The sequence below is a fragment of the Triturus cristatus genome, chromosome 2_1, assembly GCF_964204655.1.
Source record: "Triturus cristatus chromosome 2_1, aTriCri1.1, whole genome shotgun sequence".
Lineage (NCBI taxonomy): Eukaryota > Metazoa > Chordata > Amphibia > Caudata > Salamandridae > Triturus > Triturus cristatus.
In genome coordinates, this window is record NC_140581.1 from 827008025 (window position 1) to 827032875 (window position 24851).

At 47.2% G+C, this 24851-nt stretch overlaps 1 protein-coding gene across 3 annotated transcripts in view; it reads right to left on the reverse strand.

The window, feature by feature from the left end:
• The window catches only part of ERCC6L2 (ERCC excision repair 6 like 2), a 1253563-nt gene that overhangs the window by 223893 nt on the left and 1004819 nt on the right, over window positions 1-24851 (reverse strand). The window lies entirely within an intron of this gene.

Sequence of the window (24851 nt, forward strand, 5' to 3'; positions counted from 1 at the left end):
GCCGTTATAATCATTTTTTTTTTTACTTTGCACTGCTTTAAAGCAGTGGGGCGACACTCCTGATAGATAGTCAACATGCTAAGCGGTATTTAAACACGCAGTTTTTAAAAGACTAACTAAACAGTGTTGAGTTACTGAAGGGAAAAGGTGAATTACTTCTTAGTTGAAAAATGCTTCCAAGTAATTATCAAGCATTGTCAAAGTCATTCATTTCATAAGGCTTTATTCGAACATTAGATAAGTTCATAAAAGCACACAATACAACAAAAATCAGTAATAAATACAGAGGCAGAAAAATTCATCATGATAAAAAGACATTTAAAAAAGCATACTTTTCCTTGCATTAATGGATTTGAGAAGAAAAGTAGCCGTATAAAAACATACTACCGGATGATGTAAATTAAAAAGTAGACACATACAGTCGCGTATAGTTCTGACTTTGAATTTTAAGAACAGGGGTTTCAGATAAGCTATCCGGAAGTGTTTATACAATTGACAAAGCAAAAGAAAGTGCACAGTGCTTTGGGGAGTGGAGCAATCACATAGACATGGACCAACAGGATGTAAATTCATAATCGGGAAGGCAACAAGGTTGTGGACAACTCCCATTCTAAATCTAGTCAACACAAACCGATGTGCCTTCCAAGTTATTTGTGACAGATAGGGTTGAAAGCCCCCAACTTCATTTAAATCATGATAAAAGGTATAAGATGAAAGGTTGGAGCTGTTCTGATGTCTCTTAATAGCAGCCTGTTGTAAAAAACACTGCTTGAGATCAGTTTTGGACAACATATCTGCCCCATAATGATCCGCTAGGATGTCGATGTTAAAGACCGCCCGAAAGCTATCAATTACATACTTCAACCATGGGATCCTTGTAAAATGGTCCAGGGTAAGACAATCGGAGATGATAGCTCTACACAGAGAAGTCTCTTCTTTAATCCAAATGGAGCGCCATAGGAGCAAAGGTCTAAGGGGGGTCAAATCGGAGAGATGGCAGATACCCAATTCGTTATGCACTAAGGTGTTCGAAACCGAGCTTGGCAAACACAAAAGTTTTTTCAAGAATGCGTTCTCTTCAACCTGAAGAGAACCTGCCGGGGCATAGCCCCATATGCCAGCACCGTACAATGCAATGGAGACACACCGAGACTGGTAAATTCTCAGCATGTCGTTAATCCGCCTGTCTCCTAATTTAGTGGCCATAGTGAAAATACCAAAGGCACTCCTGGCCATTTTAGACCGTACATTCTTAAGTTCAATAGCCCAGGTGTTTTTATTTGAAAAAGTAACCCCCAGATATGAAAAATTATCAACAACCTGGACCTTTTGGCCCTCAATGAAGAAAGAGGGTTGTTTCTTTCCAATCCTATGGCCGCATTCCATAACATAGGTTTTGGATTTGTTTAAAACTAACTTTCTACTTTTGATAAATTGCATGAAACCATCCAACAACAATTGAAGACCATATGGTGTACGTGAAATTAAAACCGCGTCATCCGCATAGAGTAACACGGGAACATATTCATTATTAATTTTGGGGGCATCCACTGCCAGAGATTTAAGGAAGGATTCAATTTCATTGATAAAAAGAATGAAAAGCAATGGGACTAGCACACAACCCTGACGAATTCCACGCCCAATCTTAAACATAGATGTACACTCGCCTTGTGACCCAAAACGGACACAGGCTCTTAATTTAGAATATAGGCGTGCGAGGAAGAAGATATTGTCAAAGTCAATAGGTCTGACCTTGGAAAGGCTGCAATGTTTTTATTTGTTTTTTAAAATATATGCAGTCAAGTCAAGTCAAGTCACAAAACTTATATAGCGCACTACATACCCATAGGGTTTCAAGGCGCTTAGGAAGGGGAGGAGGATTACCTTTCAAATATCCAGGTTTTAAGTTGCTTTCTGAATGCTAGGTGGTTCTGGGTGAGGCGAAGGTATGCGGGGAGAGAGTTCCATGTTTTAGCAGCCAGGTAAGAAAAGGATCTGCCTCCCATGGTGGTCTTGTTGATGCGAGGGATAGTGGCGAGGGCTTGGCTGGAAGAGCGTAGTTGGCGGGAGGGGGTGTAAAAGGACAGACGTGAGTTGAGGCATTCTGGTCCGATGTCGTAGAGTGATTTGTGTGCGTGGGTAAGCAGTCTGAAAGTGATCCTCTTATTGACGGGTAGCCAGTGGAGGTCTTTGAGGTGACCAGAGATGTGTTCGTTGCGTGGGATGTCTAATATGATTCTGGCTGAGGCGTTTTGGATTCGTTGGAGTTTCTTCTGGAGTTTTGCGGTAGTACCTGCGTAGAGGGTGTTTCCGTAGTCCAGTCGGCTCGTGACCAGAGCGTGGGTGACAGTTTTCCTTGTTTCGGTGGGGATCCAGCGAAATGTTTTTCTGAGCATGCGAAGAATGTTGAAGCAGGAAGAGGATACGGCGCTGACTTGTCTGTTCATTGAGAGTGAGGAATCCAGGATGACGCCTAGGTTCCGTGCGTGGTCCGTCGGGATGGGTGCTTTTCCGAGGGCTTCCGGCCACCAGGAGTCGTCCCATGAAGAGGGGGACGTACCTAGAATGAGTACTTCAGTTTTGTCTGAGTTCAGTTTCAGACGGCTGTGTTTCATCCATTCGGCAACTTCTTTCATTTCTTCGTGTAGGTTAGTTTTGGCGGTGCTGGGGTCATTGGTGAGAGAAAGGATAAGTTGGGTGTCATCCGCGTAAGAGATGATGTTGAGGTTGTGATGGCGTGCGATGGCCGCGAGGGGGCTCATGTATACGTTGAAGAGGGTGGGACTGAGTGAGGATCCTTGTGGTACGCCGCAGATGACTTCATAGGCCTCGGACTTGAATGGTGGAAGGCGGACTCTCTGGGTTCTTCCGGTGAGGAACGAGGTGATCCAATCAAGTGCTTTTCCTTGGATCCCGATGTTTCTGAGGCGCTGTAAAAGGGTGCTGTGGCAGACTGTGTCGAATGCTGCAGAGAGGTCAAGGAGGATGAGGGCGACTGTGTCTCCATTGTCCAGTAGAGTTCGAATGTCGTCTGTTGCTGCGATGAGGGCGGTCTCAGTGCTGTGTTTTGCTCGGAAGCCAGATTGTGAGGGGTCGAGGGATTTGTTGGCTTCGAGGAAGGCGGCGAGCTGGTTGTTGACAGCTTTCTCGATGACTTTGGCCGGAAATGGAAGAAGCGAGATGGGGCGGTAATTTTTGAGTTCGGTGGGGTCTGCTGTGGGTTTTTTCAGAAGGGCAGTGAGTTCAGCGTGTTTCCAGTCTTCTGGGAAGGTAGCGGAGTTGAAGGAGCAGTTGATGACGTCTCGGAGGTGCGGTGCTATGACGGAGTCTGCTTTGTTGAAGACGTGGTGAGGGCATGGGTCTGTGGGGGATCCTGAGTGGATGGAATTCATCAGGCGGATGGTGTCCTCAGTGGAGATTGGGTTCCAGGCGTTAAGGGTGTTCACGGGGGGAAGGTGTACAGCAGATGGTGGGGTGGGTTGGTTTCCGGGTTGGTTGTCAAAGCTCTTGTGGATGTCTGCAATCTTGTTGTGGAAAAATGAGGCTAGGGAGTCGCAGAGGGTTTGAGAGGGGGTGATGTCGTTGGAGTTGGCCGAGGGATTGGAGAATTCCTTGACGATGTTGAAAAGTTCCTTGCTGTTGTGGGCGTTGTTGTCAAGTCGATCCTTGAATGCTGTTTTCTTGGCTTTTCGGATTAGTTGGTGGTGAGTACGGGTGGCGTTTTTGAAGGCGTCCTTGGTGCTGGTGGTAGGGTCTTTTTTCCAGGCCTTTTCGAGGGAGCGGCAGAGTTTCTTGGATTTCTTAAGCTCATCGTTGAACCATGAGGCCTTCTTGTTGCCGGGTTTGTTTTGACGTTTTTTCAGTGGAGCTAAGGTATCAGCGGTGTTGGATAGCCATAGGGTGAGGTTGGCGGCGGCTTCGTTAACGTTAGAAGAGAGGGCTGGGGTGTTTTGAAGGAGTAATGCGGAGATTTGGTCCGTGGTGATTTTGTTCCAGTTTCTTTGCAGAGTTGGTTGGGGGTGGTTGGTGGGTTTGGGCTTGTTGTAGGTGAAGTGGACGCAGCTGTGGTCAGTCCAGATGAGATCCGTAGTGTGGCTGAAGGAGACATGATTGCTGGAGGTGAAGATGGGGTCGAGTGTGTGACCTGCGATGTGGGTGGGGGAGGTGACCAGTTGTTTAAGTCCGAGGTTGGCGAGGTTGTCCACGAGGGTGGCGGTGTTGTGGTCGTTGATCTTTTCGAGGTGAAAGTTTAGGTCTCCCAGAAGGATGTATTCTTTGGAGGGGAGCGCGTGTGGGGTGATGAAGTCCGTGATGTCTTCACTGAATTTTGCGCGGGGTCCTGGTGGCCTGTAGAGGAGTGTGCCTCTGAGTGTGGTCTTGGGGTCGGTGTGGATCTGGAAGTGAAGGTGTTCGGAGTTGGCGAGGTTGGCGTCGGAGCTGGTTGAGATGCGGATGGATTTCTTATGGACGATGGCGATTCCTCCTCCTGTGTGGCTGGTACGGTCTTTGCGAGTGATCTTATAGTCTTCAGGGATGGCAATGGTGATGTCTGGTGCGGAGGAAGCGTTCATCCATGTTTCCGTAAGGAAGGCGATGTCCGGAGAAGTGGTGTCTAGTAGATTCCATAGGTCGATGGCGTGCCTGTGGACCGATCGGGTGTTGAGCAAGATGCATTGTAGGTGGTTGGGGTCGGGTATCTGTGGTGTGGTCGTAGTGGAGATGTTGTTGGTGCCGCTGAATTTGCAGGAGAAGCAGGAGAAAGGACCGTGAGTTTGTCCAGGGGCGGCTTGGACGCAGTTGGGGGCGCGACCGGGGTTAAGGGCTAGGAGGGAGGCGGCATCGTAGGTAATGCGGGGGGGCTGGGCAGCGCGAGGGGCAGGGGGTTTGGCGCTGGGCGCGGTCCAGGCGCGGACGGGCGTAGACGGGCTTACCTTTGGCGCACCTTCGGCGCGGGTTGGGCGCGGGCGCTGCGCGTGAACGCTGCGCGCGGGAACAACTGTCATATATGGATAGTGGAGGGGGAGGGGCGAGGGCGGCTCAGCTGGGAGGCGTGGCGGGCTCAAGGGAACAACAACAACAGTAACAGAGCCAAAATGGAGGGGAGGGCAGAGCACTAGGCATTAAAAGTTTAAAAATAATACAAATGCCACCATCTGACAGTGGCATGCATATATTTGCAAAATGTTTTTGTAAAAAATAACCCATTGCCACAATAAATAAAAAATAAGCAAAATGCAGTCACTCACAGGGAAGAAAGTCAACGGTTGAAGTGGGGTGATCAACTGGGTGGAAGCAAAACATAAATGACATCTGAACACACAAGTGGAAAGAGAGCTAATCGAAAGCCGCAGTGTCTATATGTATGTATTTTTATTATGATTTTTTGGGAAAACAGGAAGCTGGAGAGATAGACGAATCTGCCTCTAAGCCGAACCTAAAAAAATGAATACATTAGGACCAAGGTCAACATGACCAACACTTCCACTCGCACCCAAGTCAAATGACCATACAACTCATAAAATAACGAAAATGCAGCAGAAATTCATTCACTTCACCCAAAAACGAAACATCTAGATTAATGGAAAACTGCCAATGAGGCCGCAAGTGTGCCCATATGTCACTTGAGTGAAGTAACTAGGGAAAATGCAAACCCCGCTCTCTAAGAGAACACCAAGAGGAGAAACTGTTTACCCACCATGGAACTCTATAAGGTGTATCTGCACCTTGTAGGTAGCCAAAAGAACTGCTGATTCCCACTTACTAGAGGTGTCTGCTGGTCCAGAAGACTGCAGGGGTGGTAAAGAGATACAGCAGATCAAATGTGACGATTGCTTCATCAAGGGCCTTCAAGGTCTCTAAGAAGGTATAACGGGGTGAAACAGTGGTGCAAGCAAACTCTGAGAATTGAAACCTAAACAGGGTCAGTGCAAGTTATTTTTTGCACCATAAGCGTGTACTTTTGAACCCCATCATATTTTTGAGCATGCTCCTCCGCCCCGCTTTTATGCGCCATCCAAGTAGGCTAGCTGAAGAAAAACATGAATGAAGAAAGCTAGCATGATGGCATAATGAATGAAGTAGTTGCGGCTATCATCTGCCTGGGACCTGTAGCTTATGATTTCCAAGCCCAGTGGGATCCACTCAGCGTTTCATTCTTCCAAGGGTGAATCATTGTGCATATTAAATTAGGCAACAGTAATCCCTGTTATTTATAGGGTTTACAAAAGAGGTGCCTGCAGCATTAAGTGCAGTATATCACATTAGTGGAATAATGTTGCTAAGTGAACCCATGCTAACTCTGACACCTTCAGCCAGTCTGCAGCTTGTAGTTTCTCTTTTGCAGTTTTGAGTATTAGCCTAAAAATCACGGGATGCAAGTTAATTGCTGTTAACAGAAAGGCTAAATTAGCTCACTGAGTTACATGACGACATAACACGCTACGTGCTACGAAACTAGCTACGAAACGTTTAAGAATAAACAGAGATGATTACATTTAGTAAGCCACTGTAGTGCATGGGAGGCCTAAAGGATCACTCAACAAACATATCACACAGGAATTAGACGCTGAAAATAATGAAAAGTAATATGAAAGGTTTGTCGACATCTATGGGCAGTGTGAAAAGGGTTCAGCTCCTACCAACAAATTCAAGAATATATTGGTTAGAATGCGGCAAGTAATATTTGCTAAACAATCAGAATGGGGGCAAATGTGGGCGTCATTCAAACAAGAGCAAGCATGGATTGCCAGTAGCCCCCACTACTGCTTCATAAGCAGATGATGGTTGGAGTGGATAGTTGGAGGACTGAGAGACTGTGAAGTAGATGTCCCACAGTACAACCAGTGTCAGTGCTTGACTGGTGGCAGAAGTGCCATTGGCACAGAGACATCTATCTGGTGCGAGTGCAGCGGGTCTCCCAGGGCTGAAGATCTTCACAGAAGAAAACAGAGAATACCCTGAAACAGATGCGGCAGGAGTATGGCCCCATTCCTCAGTGGAAAGTCAAGACCCTTAGCACTAAACGGGTGGGAAGAGATATAGAGGACTATCCCATAATCTAATTATGTCAAGCTCAGTTTGAATGCCTGGGCTCACCTGGACAGCCTTGTGACAGTGCGGACTTGTTAAGATGATGTGCCTATCATAAGAGAAGGCAAGACAGGAAACAAGTATTGTCAAAGCCAACAGGTCCGGCATTGGCTGATAGTCTTTTGGTTTTGCCACTGCTTGTTTTGTCATGGTTTTTGTCAAATGCTGTTGCCGAGGGAGCTGTGGGGTCCTTGCCAGTACAAAAAAAAAACGGCTAAAAGAAAATTCGTTTAGGGACATCTGGGTCAAGTTACAGATTTAATTCCTGCCTTTCTTTTTTTTAATCAATTGCCTCCTGCCTTTCAAATACAGAGAAACTAGTTGCTCTGTGGGAGTTCAATACTCATGTTGACAACACTGCCATCAAAGATAGAATATTCATTTAACTATCGGGGGTAGCTAATGTTCCATATGTTCAGAACTCATTTGCAGGAAATGCTTTAGACTTAGTACTCAGCTCTCAGCCCTATACTAAATTTAATAAGGTGACTATTTTGCCATGGACAGATCACTGCTTACTTGGTTTTGATGTGTTAGTAGACCACATTTTTACACTGCAGGTCCAGAAAAGAGACAAACTTTATAGGGCTTGGAACAACATAAAGCCCACAGAACGGGCTACCATGCTTAAAGACACTCCTCAACTAAGTAAAACGGATCTTAGTGCTGAATTGAAAGTGTTGAAACAGGATTGTAAAAGAGCCCAATGGATATGGAAATGCATTTACTGATCGAAAGATACAATTTCCTATAACATTAATCTACAGACTTACTATAGCATGGTAAAACCATCACAGCAAAATGTTACCTAAAAAGCTTGGATGCATGAAATCCGACAAAAGAGGTCTTCAAGCATGGCGTGTCTCATGACTGAAAGTAACAACACCCTTCCATCACATGAACTATGCAATACTATATCAGATTTTTTCAATAGAAAATTGTTAATCGGCCAGGCAATCTCCTCTCTGATATATGGGAAGACAAGCCATTACTGAAGGTGGTTCTGATAACATGATGGTGCAACTTTGCCACTGAAACAGAGGGCTAATGAGTTTTTTCCTCCATAGCCTCCTCCTCCCCCACCAATGTTGCCCCAATTTAACAGTTACAAATAATCTCAGCCTCCTTAGTTCCAGCACTCACCCTGCTATGTAACTCCTCTCTCCCATCTGCTTGTTTTCTGAATCAGTGGAAAGTTGCAATTGTTACACCTCTGCTGGAAAAAACATCTCTTGACCTCAATGTCCTATCTAGCAGCCAATATCTTTGTTACGCACCTATGCCAAACTGACTGAAACCTTAGTCCACAGACAACAGATGAAGTATACAGAATCTAATGGGTTATTTCGCCCGGTATAATCTGGGTTTGGCAAGGGTTTCAGTACGGAAAAAGTACTGGTCAAAGTGATAGATGACTATTAAAAGATGTAGATGATGGTCAGACTAGACGGAAATTCAGAGGGGTCTGATTGCAACAGTTGTCTGCAGAAGCTGGCAAACTGTATGCAACCAACTCTCCTATACTTAATGGAGGTAAAACCAAGGTAGTAGTTTTTGGGCTGGACACAGCATGTTCGGCCTGGTGGCCTAAAGAGCAGGGAGAACTGCAAGTTCCAGTTCCTCAGGCTCACAACTTGAGTATTGTCGTAGATAAGGATCGGACCTTCGAAGCGCATGTTCAGTCTATATGTGTCCCATGGTTCGGACTGTTACATGCGTTCAAGAAGATCTCACCCTATATACTTAAGTTAGCCAGAAGAGACATGGTCCAAGTACTTATCTTGCAAATGAACTACTGTAACTCCCTTCTGATAGGTGCACCTAAACACCTTATCCATCGTATTCAACTTCTTTAGAATGTAGTTGCTAGACTGGGCTTAAATTTTGAAAGAAACACTCCTATTTCTGAACACCTTGCTAAATTACACTGGATCCATGTCAACAAAAGGTGCCTGTTCAAAGGGGTTTGCTTCTGCCATAAAACCATTCACAGCAATACACAAAAGATGTATATAAACTAAATTTTTCACCATTAGGGGAGAGGAGTTAGCCTAACGGCTAGGGCGGTGGACCTCGAATCTGGACAACTGGGTTCGAGTGTCAGCAATGACGCTGAACATCCTGTGATTCTGGGCAAATGACTTAATCTCCCTGTGCCTAACAAAAATGAATGTGTCCTCATGTAATGCAACTGGTGCTATGTAAAACGCTCTGATACCCGATTCGGGTCAAGTTTGCGCTATATAAAACTCTGTAAAATAAAAAATAAAAGTAAACCCCTACTAGAGAACTGCGATTCACTATCGGAGGGTAAACTGATGTCCCCAGATTCAAGAAAATTTGACAGCGAGGTCGCCATTTGGGGGTCACCACAGCCAGACCATGGAGCACTCTTCCCTCGGTGACCCGGTTACAACCTCATCTGTTGAAGTTCAGAAAACAGGTAAAAACCTATCTGTTTAGTTACAACTTAGGCAATAAATTATTCTCATTTTTCCAGCATTTGTCTAGCCGACCGGATAGGCTGAGTCTGCAGTTCAGGATCCCACTTTCAGCTCACGCCGGGACAATTCCTAAGAAGTAGCCGTCGGCCCTTTACAGATGCATACATCTAATCAAATCATATTTTTTTGTCTCAAAAATCACACATTGCCATTTTTGTCCCTAGTTAGCTAATGGCTAAAGGGATCTCCTCCACTGCATCATGCTGTATGCAGGTGAGGGCGGAAGAAAAATGTGAATGACAGAATAACATACCAATTGATGAAGAGGGCTGGCATAAAGCCCATTGAAGTATGTATAACAAATATTTACCTATTGTAACGATCTTTATGGTGGATACACTATCTACCTGCAGATTCTTCACCTGCCGAACAATCCCAGGCGTCAGAATGGACCTGGAAACTTTAAAGCTTTCATGTCACAGTTAAGGGGCGCTGACTTCGTATCAACCCCGAAGTGGTTATGTAATCGAAGCTATATAGGTCCCGCCATCAGTTTCTATCCATATTTTTCCAGCTTCAAGGCGAGTGACGGACTGACATCGATAAAGTAATGCAGTACCAAAAACTTAAAGTAGAATCTTATTAACTTTCCCTATAACACATCCATCAAATGGCGCGGTGGGCAGGTAGTGGGGAATCTGCAGGTGGAGTATCCGCGAAAAGATTATTACTGCAAGTAAGTAACCTTTTTTATCTGATGGATACTTCTACCTGCATATTCCTCACCTTTAGAACAGATTATAGAGCATTACCTGCCGTTGGATGGGGGTTGGTGGATGGTTAGACAAGGAAATTCTGTACAACAGCGCTGGCAAAGTGCCTACCCCAAAGCATTTCAGAATCCAGGCAGTAGTGCTTGGAAAACGTCTGTGGGGACTCCTACATGGCTGCCTTGCAGAGCTGTGCTATGGGAACTTCCTTGGCAAGGGCAGAAGTTATGGATTTTGCCCTGCTGGAATTAGTCGTACATCCTTCCGTAGGGTCTTTCTTGGCCAAGGCGTAGCAGGTTTTGATCCAAAGGATGATTCATCTCAAGAAGGTCCTTTTCTGTACTGTTTTTCCCTACTTAGCATCATAGGAACCGACAAAGATTTGGTCATTCAGTCGTATGTCCTTAGTGCGGTCCAGATAGTAATTGACTGTCCGCCTAGGATCAATCTAATGCAACAGTTTTGTCCCTTTAGTGAGACGGATGATGGAATGGAATGTTGGGAGGGTGATGGACTGATCCAGGTGGAAGAGACTCACCACTAGTGGCAGATAAGCAGCACTGGTTTGTCACGATAAAAAGAGGTAAAAGGGGGATGGGAAATGAGAGCTTGTAACTTGCTCACCTGCCTCGTTGAGGTGATAGCCACCAAAAACACAGGTTTGAACGTCAACATCATTAAGGGATAACTCGAAAGGGGCTCAGAGTTCCCACAAGACATCAGGAATTTTATTTTTTATCAAAATATAGGGATGGGGCTGCTTATTACGCCATGGTCATGCCCGCACCTCAAGCAAATGGGACAACAGTCTTTCTGCCCCCCCTGGGGGTGCAGTTGGGGGTAATTACCCATGATATGCCACCTCGGAGGGCAGAAAACCCACTAGACAACAGAGATTTTTAAAAGCAAAATAAAAAATAGGGGTGGGAGCTGCCCAGCATGGGCATGGCTATTCCTCCACCCTAAGTAAATTGGGAAACAATCTGTCTGCCCTCTATCCCCCACCTGGAGGCAGATGGGGGTAACTGCCTCTAATCTGTCCCCCATGGGCATACAGCTGACTAAACACTAAGGACTGAATTCATGCAATTTTGTTTGGGAGTGGGAGCGGCCCCACCTGGGCATTGGCTCATGCTCCCCCCACCGTAGGACCTATTAGACCTTCTGCCCCTCTTCGAGGGAGGGGGGGAGAATTGGGTTTTCACCCCAAATCTGCCACTCCCCTCCCAGGGGAAAGAAACCCCACTTGACCCCAGGGATTTTAAAATGGCACCAAAACAAACAAAAGGACAGGGTACACTGAGTCATATCATTCCCCAGGGGGTCAATGGTGTCTTTCTAACACCCTGGGGCCAGACAGGAGGCTTGTCTCCCAATTGGGGAGGTTGCCCCAAGCATGTCCCTAGTGGGTAGAAAATCCACCTGACACCAGAGATTTTGCCTTTGGGGCAAAAGAAAGTGGTGTGGGTGTTGAACAATGGAATTAGCGAGGCACTACCCCAAAAGGGACAAACCAGTCTCCCCCCGGGGCAGATAGGTTTGCCCTCAATTTGCACTGAGGGCAAAGCCCACTGTATGACAGGAAGGGCAAGGGCTCTCACTAACCTTGGTTTGAGCCATTTCTGTTGTGGGCACACAAGTGGTGCAGCGTTTTGTATCGGCACAAGTGGGGTAACGTTGGGTGGTAGGAATTTTGTGGATTCCTGTGGCTTCCAGAAGTTTCCATCACAGTAATGTAAGGTAAATGCGTGCTTTTAGGGAAAGTTTGAGGTTTGCAGGGCATGCAAATTTGCAAACGCTGATGGAGTCCCTGACGGACAAGTTAATGTCAGGCTGGATCCGGAAGACTTTTGATAGCAGTACCCCTGCATACCGATAGGTGGAGTCGGTCGACTCCGCGTGATGTCATAGGCATCGGGTTCGTCATTGTGACCTCCGCGTTGTCTATATAGGGGCCACCCCAGTGCACTGACATCAGTACTTTTCAGGACTTTCCACGCCAGAAGCACGGAGCCATGAAGTGATTGACCACAGTGTGTCAAAAAGCAACTAGGGCCCTGAAGGGAAACAGTCCGGACAATAAAACTAATCCGCAATGTGGGGAGGATGGATGGGTTGGTAAGGAATCTGCAGCTAGATCCTGTCTCTACCAGACAAGGCATTACCGAAGGTAAATAACTTGTCCATCTGATAGACACATCTAGCAGCAGATCACTTACCTTTGAACAGCTACCCAAGCAATACTATCCCCGGAGGTGGGACTGCGGAAAAGCTTCAAACCAAAAAGTCATGCCAGACAGAATGGTCAAAAAGGCCCTCCCTGCGAAACTGATTGTCCAGGCAGCAATAACTAGCAAAAGTGTGCAGAGATACTCACATGGCCGCCTGGCAGATGTCACACTGAAGAGTCATGGTGGCGGCGTTCGCCCTGGTAGAATGGGCCCTAATGCCCTCAGAAGGCTGTTTCTTTGCTAAGGCATAACATATTTTTATGCAGAGGATAACCCTGCGTGAAATGGTCCTCTTCTCCACAGCACATCCCTTCTTTGCTCCATTGTACCCTACAAACAGTTGGTCATCCACTCTGAAATCTTTAGTGCGATCAAGGTAGAACGATATGCTCTTTTTTGGGTCCAGATGGTGGAGACGCTCCTCCTCCTTGGCAGATAACTACTTTGTCCGGAAAGACGGTAAGGTGGTTGAGAGGACAGAGCCAGAATAACCTCACAGACTTCGGCAGGAAGGTCAAAAGCTGTCAACTGTTGCCGCTCAATCTACACGCAAGGAGGTAGAGTGGACAGGTTCAGGTGGAGGGCCCTTCCCTGTTGCTGCGACAGAAGTGTACAGGCGGCCTGTATGCCACTCATGACAAAACAGGTAGTTGAGCAAGAGCTGCCTTGGAAACTCCAACGCGCAAAACTGCTGACATAGCACGTTCCAGAAACGTAGGGCCTCTTGACAGAGGGTCTATGATCCCACTCCGCCCTGTTTGTTGCAGTACCACATGGCGGTAGTGTTGTCTGTGAACACCTGAACACGTTTCAGTTGAGATGGACTTTCAGCTTCACTGCGTGTATCCCCCACACCCTTGATTCCTCAGGTTCTGAGGAAGATTCACCAAGACCAGGTCCAAGTCATTCTTATTGCCTCTGATTGGCCTAGAGGGGTGTGGCATGCAGGCCTTCTGTGCTTCTCCACATGTCCCCTACTGCAGCTTCCATTCATGCTGTACCATCTTTTCCAGTTGAAAGGAATGGTTCTCCACCCCAATCGCTGAAGTATCCACCTACATGCTTGGAAATTGAGCGGACACACTCAAGTACCTTTCAGGTGCCAACAGAGGTGGTGGACGTCATTTTGTCAGTGCATCCCCCTCCACCAAATTTGCAGATAATACGCCAGTCAAGCTGTCCAGGTCCTACAATACACACTTCTCTTGCTCAGAGTGGTTCTGCGATAGGCACTGTCTAGGGGTATCTAGCTGTATTGTCTGCATTCCTTTGACTGGCGGGTCAGCCATCCCTTTTCAAATCCCCCCTTTGTCATGCGATTTTTTAAAGGGTTGACAATTCTATATTTTCCAGCCTCTTTGTTGTGCCCTGTGGGACCTTCACCCCTTAACTGCTGGGCCTTCATCTTAGTGCCAAGCCCTTTTTTGTCTGTTTGGGGTAGTTTGCACCTAGGGCTGCATAACTTTTTTCCACATAAGGTATCCATGTCAAATTTGTGGCCTTTTTTCCCCCCAACGTTCTGGGGATTCTAAAGGTATCCAGGGTTTGTGAAAGTCTTCAGAGGGGGCGCTGAGAAAATAGGCAAAATACAGCTAAATGTTGAGCTTTTTGGGGAAAATGTCCCCTAAAAATAGCATCACTGAACAGTTTTCTGTGCTAATCCCTGGACGGATACTGCAGGGTAGAGAACTACCAGCACGGAGCATTTTCAGAAGAGGTGAACTAGTCTACCTGAGGAGTACCCCACAGGGAGAAGATGTCCTGGACTACCTTTAGTAGATGAAGCCACTCATGGTCAGCAAGATAATACTAGCTCAGGCTGTCAGCTCTGACATTCCATGACCCCGCTAGGTGATTGCCAGTGTGTCAGCGCTCTTGGCGCTTTACCCAAGACCAAAATATCAATGATTCTAGGCAAATGAGGTAAGAGCCTACACCCCCTTGTTTGTTGACATATCACATTGCTGTTGTGCTATCTGTCAAGATCTGAACGGACTGACCTCGGCAGGGCCGGACTTGGAACTCAAAGCAGCTCTAGCAAATTTTGTCAGACCAGCCCCCATACGATGCATAGAAATCGAGCACAGCGAGCGAGCCTGATCACTACATGGGGGCTGGAGGGGGTTCTCTCCCAACGAAAATTTGAGAAAAAATGGCAAAAATGGTGCATTCTACAACATGTTTCATTATACATTCAATGGTATTCGTTTTTAAAGCATGGTAAATGGTGACCTTACTGTGCACCAGGATACAGCAATCTTTATTGGGGCTTTTCAATTATTCCCTTGCTATCACCCTCCAACAATGCCTTTCATCTCTCCATAGTCCCTCGCTCACATGTATTACATTTGTTTTATAGCTCCTCTCATAAAAGTGTAGGGTGTCGGAACATTTTACATCACAAACATATACAGAGACAGTGAATCATACATGTGTAAATCAGTGTATAGAAAATGATACGTAAGACAAAAGGGATTACAAGGTGTAGGATTCACATGTCATCCATTCTGGTAGGCATATTTCAAGAGTGCTTGGTCTGGGGAAGAACAAACTCAGGATTCAGAATGTAACACAGTGGCTAGGGTTGACTTTACAAATAAGAATTTATTTCTGGAGGAGCCAAGATGGCGATCGGGACGGCAGCGTAGGCTCCCGGCTCCGTGAACCTCCACATCCCGCACAGATATCCTGCATGAGATCCTTAGCCTACGCTATATGCCCGTGTTGGTGGCTGAGAGCGGCAACCGATTGTGTGCTTCTGAAGTTTCTGGCGGCGGTACCGCCGGAGAAATGTCCATTTGAAGTTTGCGGCCTGTGCAACCCTGGAACCGGGACCTCGGGTGGACAACAAGGCCGGGCGGCAGTTCAACAACAGCGGCCATTGGTGACTGGGTGGAGTCGGAGTACCGGAGCGGTGCGAATATTGGCCTGAATTTCGCTGTGGTCATTCCTACCATTGAGCGTAGCGGAACGAGTGCATGCCCGGGGTGGCAATTCCAGGATTCTCCGGTAATTGCCTGAGCCTTTGCCGGTGAGCTGCCCGGATGCTGCCCGTAACGCGTCCCTATTTCCGCGGGCTGCTCCCGGATTCTCGCGAGCGCTGGTCCGTGGTGGGGATGACTGTTACCTGTGGCCACACACTGTGTATATATTTTTGTCTGCCCCCGGAACCCTGTTTCCAGTGACATGGAACTTGATGCGCCTGTGCCTGAGTCCCGGTCCCAATCTGGGATGAACCTACCCGGCGGCCATCTTGCTAGGATGGAGTCTATCATCCTGTGCACTGGGTCTCCGCAAGATTGGGAGTGTGTGCCTAAGAGGAGCGTAGCGGAGCGGGCGCCGAGAGCTGGGCTGGGGTACGGTGACCTTCTCGAAGCTCTCGGTGCCCTTCATTCCACCCTGGTTCACGGCGCCTCGGTATTGGGGAGAAAGCTTGATAGTGTTGCTTCAGCGTCGGAACAGTTGCGGTCTGCCTGTCCCCAGGCACACAGGGATTTGTCACACTCTACACAGGAGGACAGTGTTGTGGCCGCCCCTGTGAATAGGGGAAAGCTGGAAACTTCGGACAATGTGCCAACGTGTGATCGGCTGGCTGTGGGTCCGGTCTGTTCCGGAGGTTTTGGATTTGAGCGGGGGGTGGTGGCTTTGTCCCACGCGCAACCTCCGGTGACCCAGGCAATATTCCAGCAACAGTCGCCTGCCCTGGCTGATTCCGCCTTCCTGAACCTTGTGTGCAGTACAGATCCTGGGGCAGTACTGGGAAAGATGGTCCTCCATAATGTCGACTGTGTTGGTGTCCAGAGACGTTCATCCTACATGTGTGTGTCGCTTCCTGGTCTTTTTTGGACGCTCCTCTTCCTCGTAACATTGGACATGGCACTGGGTCGATGGGTATGCATGGGTGGATTCGTAAAGAGTGGCCAAGGATAAGGCTGATCCTTCAGAGGTTGTCATCTAACAGGCGGGCGGGCACAGGGGTTGCGTGCTCTCACGACATAACTAATAGTGTAGTGGGTGCATAATGCTCCCCATTTTTCTTTGACATGATCGATTTTGTGTTTGTTTACTGTTTGCTTTGGGGAGGAACATATTGTGCGGGAGGGAGAAGCCGGGGGCATGTTTTGAAGGCCCTCCTCCAGTTTATTAATACTCTCTTTACTCCCCCGTCTGGTGGGGTTTCCTTTCTTACTCCATTTTCTCTATATTTCGGGTCTGGTTCCGGGGCGACAGGCACACTGCTGGGGGGGGGGGGCCGTACTCATCTGCAGAGGTGCAGGGTGGGGGGGTGGGGGGATTCTTTAGTTTTTACTTTGTTTCTATGGCCTCCTTTTTCTTCTCTTATTCTTCTTTGTCTTCTTTTCTGGGGTCAGCACGGTTGATCTCCTTTGCTGCCAATCACTGCTTTTTATGTGTGCCTCAATTTCCGTGGTGATTTCTGGGTCTTCGGGCAGGGGACTGCAGGCGCAAATGGCCGTGATATTCCTCCGCATCCTGAACCTCCGGTTTTAGCGCCATTGCCTGGATAGATTGCTGTTTATTGTTGGCGTTTACTATTCTGCCTGCCATTTTTTGCTGTTGGGAAATTGTTTGGCACCTGATCCTTCTATCCCTTATTATAAAATGAAAACCTTTTGTATCCTGGTCCCTATTTGGGCTGTTTAGTGGCCAAGAGTATGCTAGCATGGAGACTCTGCTCCCCGAGGTGCTGCCTGTGATTAAAATGTGCTTCTGTTACTCTGACTGCTTAGCGGCCGGCCCCGGGGGTTGTAGGCCCATACTTGTCTTTTGTTTGAAATGTCAATAAAGGTTTTTACAAAAAAAAAAAAAAAAAAAAAAAGAATTTATTTCTACCCAAAAAAAACCTTTTAAACAAAATTAGGATAATTAAAGTCTGGGACAATAAAACATAACTTTTTAACCTAGATAAGATTGTAATTTATGAACTGCACAGTGACAAAAGGATCTCAGCGACAAAAGCAGTAACCCACTGAGCTATGCACATAAAATACTGTTCTGTGATCTGCATAGTACAGGCACTTTGCAGCAGGTAAATGAACCCTCAGCGCTACCTTAGCTGAGTCACAACTGTCACTAGACAAAACTCAGAACTCTCTCCAGCAGGTACATTAATCACCTGAGTGATCTTGGCACTTTTACTGTTGGCTGAAAACTGTTAGCTTTTCAAACTGCTGCACTGCTACAAAACCAGCCCCCCATCCTTACAATCTCCCGGGAAGTGCCCAAAACACAGTACTGCCAGTCTGGCCTTGGACCTCGGATGGAGGGGAGGAAGGCCTTGAGTGCCAGTGAAATCACCCTTAGTTCTAACAGGTTAACGTGAAGGATATCCACCAGATGGGTTATCCACGGCATTCTTCACTACCATAGTCATGGCTGAAGGGGGAAAGAAGGACATTCTCTAGGTCAGGTTAGCTTTGTTCACCCATCAAACCACTTCCACCACAGTGTTGTGGGAGATCCCGATGGAGTTCGATAAGTCTCACCCGTATAGTAGCCACTTGCAGAGGCACCAATTCAGGGCTCTCATGTGCCAATGCGTGTGCATGAATAGGAGAATGTAGGAAGCCAGCAGACCTAGGAATCTTAGAGGACTCTCAGGACTGGAACTCTCAAGCCTTGTTGGAAAGATGGAAGCATTTCCTGGATGAGGCTGATCCTTTACGGTGGGGGAAAGGTGAGGAGAAGGGCGGTGTCCAGTATCAACCCTATGAACCGGAGTCGTTGGGAGGGCCACAGGCGAGATTTGGGCTTGTTGACTAAAAAACCCAGGTCGAACAGCAGTGATGTGGTTGACTGCAGACGGCGCAACACCCTCTCTGGTGAACCAGCTTTGATCAGTCAGTCGTATGTGTATGGGAGTATTGGGATACCTGGTTGTCCGAGATAGGCCGCCATCATCGACACCACTCGAGGTGCCAAAGTCAAGACAAAGAGAAGTATCGTAAATTGGTAGTGCGTACATCCCACTTCAAAATGCATGTATTTCCCCTGTGATCCCAGGATAGGAATGTGGAAGAACACATCTTGCAGGTCCAGTGACACCATCCAGTGTCCAAGTTCCAACAACAGTAATACTTGAGCTATGGTCAGCATATTGAACTTTTACTTTTTAAGTAAGAGGTTCAGTTCCTCAAGTTCCAGCATTAAGCACAAAACACCATCCTTCTTGGGCACCAGAAAGTAAAATTTGTTATATCCTCGGCCATGTGCCTGCTCTAGTATTAACTCCACTGTTCCTTTCCCCAGGAGTACTGCAACTTCCTGGAATGTACTGGCCAGGTGGTCTCGAGGAGAGGAAGAAGGTGGGGCAAGGGTTGGGATGGAACCTGAAGGATAGGAAGGGTGTAACTCCTTTTGACAATTTGTAGAACCCAGTGGTCCAAAGTGATGGACTTCAGGCTGGGAGAAAGCAAACCCCCTGCCTCCCCTTTAATCCCTACCCCAGGCTCCTAGTGCCCTTTGGGGAGCAAACTAGATCTGCTAGGTGCGGGAGGAAGGAGGTTTTAGGTTGGATTCACTGCCCTTTCCTCTGGTCCCTACCTATATACTGTCTGAACAATGGATTAGGACCTGGCTGGGCTTGTGGCTGATATTGCCTTTGGTGATGAAAGAAAAATCCTCATGAAAAGCCTCAAATGCGTAGAAACTGGTGAAAGTCTCTTGGAGGAGGAGGCATGTAGAGACTAGGAGAAAGCAGCAGCTTTGTACATGAGCTGGTCTTGAAACTGTCCAATTGAGAATCAGCCTTATTGCCAAAAAGACCTGCTCTGTCAAATGGCAGATCCATGAGATTCGCCTGGACGTGTGCTTAAGAGTTAGATGTAACACCGTAACACCAAAACCAGCTTCTACGAGAACAGAATTAAAAACGCTGCCTGTTCGGCCCATGAAACCTATTCAGTTCTTAAAGAACTCCTCCACGCCCCTGACCCCCCACTTAAACCCCTCGATCCCATAGAAGCTGAAATTAAATGTAACAACCTAGCCACCTTCTTTGACGAGAAGATTCAAAAAATTCTTCTTACCATACCCCCCCCGATCAGGCCCACACAGAGCAGGACCGCACTACCTTTCCTCCTCCGCTGTTAGCCCACCCCCAACCTTCCCTGGACGCCTTCGGCCCCGTAACAACAGAAGAAGTAGGAGCAACGCTGGCCTCAATCAAAAGTGGCTCACCCCGCGACCCTGCACCCCTCCATATTCTAAAAAAAGTGTAGAGCACTATCATCCCTCCCCTCACGGCCCTGATCAACTCCTCTCTCTCGGAGGGCATAGTTCCCCCCAGCTGGAAAACGGCCGCAGTCAAAGGTCTATTGAAAAAACCCTCTTTAGATCCGCTGGACTTCACCAATTATAGGCCCATATCCCTTCTCCCTGGAAATAGCAAGATCGCAGAGAAGCTGGTAAACAAGCAATTATCGCTTTTCCTAGAAAGTAACAACCTCTTAGCGGTCTCTCAAACAGGGTTCTGTCCAGGTCATGGCACGGACATCGCCCTCCTGGCAGCGGTGGAGAAGGCCAGAAGCATTCTGGACACAGGAGGATCAGTGGCAGTGATCCTCCTGGATCTCAGTGCGGCCTTCGACACTGTAGACCATCCCACCCTAATCCACCGTCTGGGAGAGATCGGACTAAAGGGCACTGCCTTGAAATGGCTAGAATCCTTCTTATCAGGACGCTCCTTCCAGGTGCGGGAAAACGACAGCTGCTCATCCACCTTCCCCCTCCGGTGCGGAGTACCACAGGGCTCATCCCTTAGCCCCACGTTATTCAACGTGTACATGGCCCCACTGGAGAAGAGGGTCAGCTCGTTCGGCGTGTCAGTTATCAACTACGCCGACGACACTCAGCTGGTCGTAACCCTTTCACACCCCCACCATGCCCCATCCGATCTCCACAGCTGCCTCTCCGAAGTACACCGATGGATGAATCTTTCCTCACTGAAATTGAATGGGTCCAAGACTGAGATCCTCTTGATGGGCCACAAGGGGCCCTCTCTACCATCTCACCTCTGGCCCAGTTGCCTAGGTGACCCTCCCGCACCCAAGGAAGAGGTCAAGAGCCTTGGCGTATGGATTGAAAAGGACATGAGCTTCAATACTCAGGCTAAAAGAACGGCAGGGACATGCTTTGGGCTACTCAGAGCATGCAGGAAGATCTTCCCCCTGCTCCCCGATACCGCTAGGAGGCTCCTCATTCAGGGTCTAATCCTGGCAAGATTAGACTACTGTGACGCCATCTACCTGGGAGCCCCCGAAGCCACCCTGAACTCGCTGCAAAAAGTCCAAAACGCCGCCGCCCGCCTACTCACGGGCACACCTGGAAGATCCTCCGCCAGGCCGGCTCTTAAATCCCTCCACTGGCTCCCAGTCAGAGAAAGGGTCGTCTTCAAGGCCCTCTGTCTGGCCCATAAAACCCTCAACAATAACGGCCCCCCTCTTCTCAAAGAACTCCTTACCCCATACAAAGCGGAGAGAGACCTGCGGTCTAGCGCAGAAAATCTTATAGTAGTTCCTAGAGTCAGAAAAGCCAAGACCGGTGGCCGTCGCTTCTCGGTTCACACGGCCAAACATTGGAACCACCTACCACAAAGACTCAGGACAGAACCGAACTACCTCCAGTTCAGAAAAACTCTAAAGACCCTCCTTTTCCCGCAGACATAATTCCCATCAGACGGCTGAAACCCATGGAGAAACAGGTCAGCGATGGGATGCTCCTTGAGTTACTACGCGCTTTATAAAACCATTAAATAAATAAATAAATAATAAAGATGTCCGGAGTCAGGAATGTCTTTAAATGGAGATAGAGGTGCTCGTCACCCGGGCGATTGAAATGGCTTTGTTCTGCCCTGGTTTAATGATATGACGTGAGGCATTTTGGCCGTAATTAATTACCTCATGAAAATGTTTCCTCTAGTCCTCTGTAACAGGAGGCATTAAAATCGGTGCCATATCTCATAAGGCAAGTTTACAACGTGCCAGGAGGCAGTTGGCGTTTAGTGATTTCAGAGCCATGCTCCCCGCAGAGAAAGTCTTTTTGCCCCACACTTATAGGCATTTACACTCCCTGCAAGAGGCTGCTGTCAGGAAGTCTCCTCCTGCTATTCTATAGAGCAGAAATCATGTATGATTAGACTCTTGGGCGAAGGTCAGGCTGAGAAAAAGGGTAGATCGCCTGGAGTAGCAAGCCTGTTGACATCTGGGTCGAAAGAGGTCTTCTCTCACGCTGCCAAGACAGACTCTAGAATGGCCTCGTTGAAAGGGAGGAGAGGATCTGCCGTAGGAGTGGAAAGCAGTGGGACTTTAGCTTGGTTTCTGTAGTCCAAAGCTGTATGTCCAACACTTACGCAGGCTTATGAATAGCTTTATAAGGGGGACAACTTCAGGTTTTGGTTGAACAGTTGGAAAGTCTATAGGTAGCTCTGAAGAGGTGTCCAGACCACTAGCAGAAGATAGACCGTAAAATTCCTGAGCCTGATCTCCAGTATCCCCATAAGGGTACAGGCCCAGAGGGTCTGTGTTCGTTCCAAAAATGTCATGGAGCCGGTTTCTATACTTCTCTTCTCAAGGAGACATTTGGCATCCCTACAGGATCTCTTCTGCGGGACGGCGTCAGGCAGCAGCAGCGGAGGTGCTGTATCCGGCGTTGCTGGTAGAAGAGGCAGTGGACAGGGCAGCAACGCCATCCATGGCGCGGAGGGCTGTGACACTGAATAATGGAGAACAGAGTCGAAGCAATGTGGCGTCGCCACTGGATCCATTAGTGCAGCGCCGAGAGGCAACTGAGGCAAAGGCAAACACATTTAGAATCTGTAGGGAGCCATCAACCCTGAATGGGCGGGATCAAAGCCCTAGAGAAGATTGAATGCTTAGCGGTAAGAAACACTACCAGATCAGAACCCAGGGCTGGAAACCTAGGAAAGTCCAGTGCAGAAGCTCGGACAGTGAAGGCCCCGGTGCTGAGGTATCCGGGAAGGTGTGATGCCGATCTGGGGCAGGGTCCACTGGAGTCACCGGAGCAGGACTGCTCAGAGGGAGGACCACCGGGGAAAAGTCAACAAACTCCGGCTTCGCGGACAAAGGTCCTGTGGGAGATGGAGAGCGATGAAGCAATTTGGAGCTATGCCCTGAGCGCTTGTGGTGTAGGTGGTCAACCCGAAGCCTGTCCATAAACAGCAATGATTTTCACTCTTTTATGACCTTGGGGTGCTTACTCTGACAGGAAGCCAAGGCCCAGGAGTCTTGGTGTGACACCAGGCACCAAAGACAAACTCAAACACTGTGGTGGTCATAAATGGACATCTGTTCCTCACAATCCCTACAGGGTTTGAACCCCGATTTTAGGGGAGGGTACATGGTACTGAAGTAGATAGCATTTTTGTGTGAGGAAACTCCTCACAGAGAGCTAGGGCTAGATCCATGGGTGCAGAAAAAAGGGAACTGATGTTGTCATGCCGGGGTGGGTGCTATATGGCTTTGATGATGTTACCAGATACCACTTCTGAAATCGCTAAGAAGTCAGGGCCCCCTAATGGCGACGTTAGAGCTATGAGGTTTACAGATCCAGTCTGACACTTGGGATTATTCTACAGGTGAGGAAACTGGAGGTAGAAGTATCCATCAGAAATTATACGTATGATTTTAATAAAATCAAAAGTTTTTGGCTAATGCCAGACTTAACTAGCATTAACCAAGCCAATAGATCTGGTGTTGGCGGTCAGCTTTTTATTATTGCCAATGCTTCTTTTGCCATATTTTCACAAAACGTGATTGCTGGGGAGCTGCCGGGTCCGTACTAATCAAAAGGAAAAAAACATGGTCTTTTACTCACAGTGATAGACCTCCATCCTTTCGAAATTAGTAAATTGAGGACCATTATACTGAATAATAGTAACGCGTCATTTCAAACGTAGACAGGGCCATATAAAACATGTTTTTATTAAAATTACTATTATTTTATGACCCAGCAGGTGCAGAAGTACTCCTGGCTAAGAAACGAAAAAAGAGCATGTGAGGTCTCTAGAGGGAATAAATAGTTTTCTGGATTGTTGCTGGGATAAAAGGTGTGTATTAAATTCAGAGGTGTGCAGTGCTGCTGGAGTCTGGGGAAGCATTTGGTGAGGTGAAATGGATTTGGGGTAGTATTACGGACTATAGCATACTGCACATTTTTACTCCTAAGACAGTGAGGTGACATGAATCTGTGAAGAGGGAAGTATGAAAGGAGACCCAACCTGTAAGAAATTGGATTATTAATAGGGGTGGGTGACTACCCATCTCAAGTAATAATCACAACTCCCGTCAGGATGAACCACTAAAGTCACTAATTAAACCTGAGCTCATCCGCCTTATAGCAGCCGCACAGAGCAGACAGACGTAATTTAGGGCTATGAGTAAAGTATTTATGCAGTACCAAAACAGTAAACAAAAATGAAATGCAAAACAATGAAAATCTTAAACCAGATTAGAAGAATAGAGTTACATTTAATAAACAAATTGGCACCATAATGACAAAAATCCAATAAGGGAAATGGATGTTTGAATGTTTTACTTTTTAAGTAGGAATAGCACCAAAAAGCACAATGTGCTAATTATAGTTATTGGTCACGGTAGCCCAGGACCTAGTTACAATTTGAAACTGACTGCAATGGTGTGTGTGTTGAATACACCAACCATGTTGGTTCCAAAGTTTTTATCTTCTGAATATAGGGCCACATGTACTAAGTATTTTTGACGTCGGAAACGGCCGATTGGTGCGTTTCCAACTGCAAAAATGCTTTTACATATGTATGACACACAAATTGCAAATCGGTAACACATTACCGAATCGCAGCTTGTGTGTGCAATTCGGTTTTTGGAAGGGGCATGTTTAGGGCGTCCCTTCCAGAAACTGAATCTGAAAGGGACGTACGAATGTTTTGCGACCATATTACGGTCGCAAAACATTCATATTTTACCGACTTCTTGAAGGAGGTGGTAATACATTTGCAAATGTGAGTCCCCAGGGTGCCCCTTACCCTTTGAGAAAGGAAAACAAATATTTTTTCAAGAGCAGGCAGTGGTCCCACGGATCACTGCATACTCTTAAAAAATGAAACTGCAAAGTTTAATTTTGTTTTTTTACTTGCATCCCGTTTTTCTTTTAAGGACAACAGGCTGCATTACAAAAAAAAGACTGCGTAATTTAAAAGCAATCACAGACATGGTGGTCTGCTGACCCCAGCAGGTCACTATCCCTGTGATGGCGTTGATTCCTAATGGGTTCCAAATTGCGACCTACCTCATTAATATGCATGA